We start from the raw sequence: 1586 nt of genomic DNA on the forward strand, positions 1-1586 counted from the left end.
CTTTTCTGCATTTTAAACATCCTGGCTCCTTTGCACCACAAAGCCTTCACCTTAACTTGCTTTCCCCGCTCCCCAGACAGCAAGGGCATATTTTCAGCGCCCCACTACTACTCGTTCACACTCGACAAGGGTGGGGTCCAAACCAGCCCTTAGAGGAGGCTTTTGGCCCTGTAATGTAACTAGATCTAGCCACCTCCCCCATTAAATTGTATTTGTTCTCAGTCCTGAGGTATTAATTTTGCTGTTCGCCCCTTTTGCACTTAAGTCACTGAATTTTTTTTTTTTAATCTCACGGAATAGATTAAAATTTCCCAAAGATTTAAATATTCTCCCTGCGGGACCAGCCCTATCCCCTCGGGAGCTATAGCCTCCTTAGCCTCGGGGGAGTGGGGTCTCAGGAGCCCCGGACCTGCCCCCTGGGCTCCGCAGTCAGGCGGCCCGGCGGCCCAGGGGGTACACACCGCCCTCCCGCCCCTGCCCCAGGCAACAACACATCCCAACACACGTGCACACACACCCCGCCGAGGTGCGGGTGGGAAGCCGCCGGAAGCCAGACAGCTGCAGTTTTATCACAAGGTTTCTTTTCAAAAGCTAAATCAGGCCAACAAGCTCAGCGACTGGGATTCTCCAACGACTTCCCCCACCCCGCCCCACCTACAGACACCCCAAACTCCCACGCACGTGACCTCGGCCCCGGGCGGCCTCGCACGACCTCTCCCACCCAGCCACGCCGAGGCGCACACAGGGCCAGCCGGATGTGGAAGTCCCTCCCCGCGCCGCCGCCTCGAGTTCCGCGGTGTCCCGGTCCTGGCGGGGGGAGGGGGCCCGAGGTCCGTGGCTGTCCCTCGCGCGGCCGGCCCGGCGGCGGCAGAGCCCGCGCGGGGCACGAGGGTCCTGGTCTCCCTTCTCGTCTGCTTGAGGGCCGGGCTGGCGGTGCGCGGGCCGGGGGGGCCTCAGTACAGCCCCAGGATGGCGGCGCCCACGTCCTTAGAAGGCCGGCGCTCCTGCACCAGAAAGTTGATCATGCTCTCCGACTTGATGAGCAGGTTGCAGCCCAGGAAGAACACGCCGAAGACCACGGTGAGCGACAGCACGCAGAGCACAGCGATCTGCGCCACACGCGACACCCACAGGCTGCGCTCGTCGGGCGCCAGCCCCGCGGGGACCCCGTCGCTGGCGGCCAGCGGCGCGCCACCCCCCCCCCCCGCAGCAGCCCAGCCACGTGCCCAGCCCGTGGGTGCGGTTCCCCAGGGCGGCCCCGCCGCTGCCGCCCAAGGCGCCCGCCGCCTCCAGGCCGCTGTGGTTCAGGAAGGTCGCATTCATCGCCGCTCGGCTCCCGGGGTCTCGGCGCGCGGGCCGGGGTGCACGGGGAGGCGGGCGGGCGCCCGCGCTCCCGGAGACGCTGGGCTCTGGCTGCGCGCGGGGAGAGGGGAAGGCGGGAGGCCGCCCGCGCGCCGGCACCCCTCGCGTCCCCTGCCCCTGGGCGCCGGGCGGGAAGCGGCGGCCCGGAGTGAGGAGCAACAGGCGGCGCGCGAGCTAGAGCCGGGGAGCCGATCGCTCGTCTCGCTTGCCGGCTGCGCTGCGCG

The 1586-nt window shown here is 67.2% G+C and overlaps 1 pseudogene; it reads right to left on the reverse strand.

Moving 5' to 3' along the window:
- Nucleotides 1-527: 527 nt before the first annotated feature.
- On the reverse strand, nt 528-1580 carry LOC112818233 (reprimo-like protein; annotated as a pseudogene).
- Between the last annotated feature and the right edge of the window lie 6 nt (nt 1581-1586).

Source organism: Callorhinus ursinus, unplaced genomic scaffold, assembly GCF_003265705.2.
Source record: "Callorhinus ursinus isolate GAN/ISIS: 27379988/994484 unplaced genomic scaffold, GSC_fseal_2.0 scaffold9167, whole genome shotgun sequence".
Classification (NCBI taxonomy): domain Eukaryota; kingdom Metazoa; phylum Chordata; class Mammalia; order Carnivora; family Otariidae; genus Callorhinus; species Callorhinus ursinus.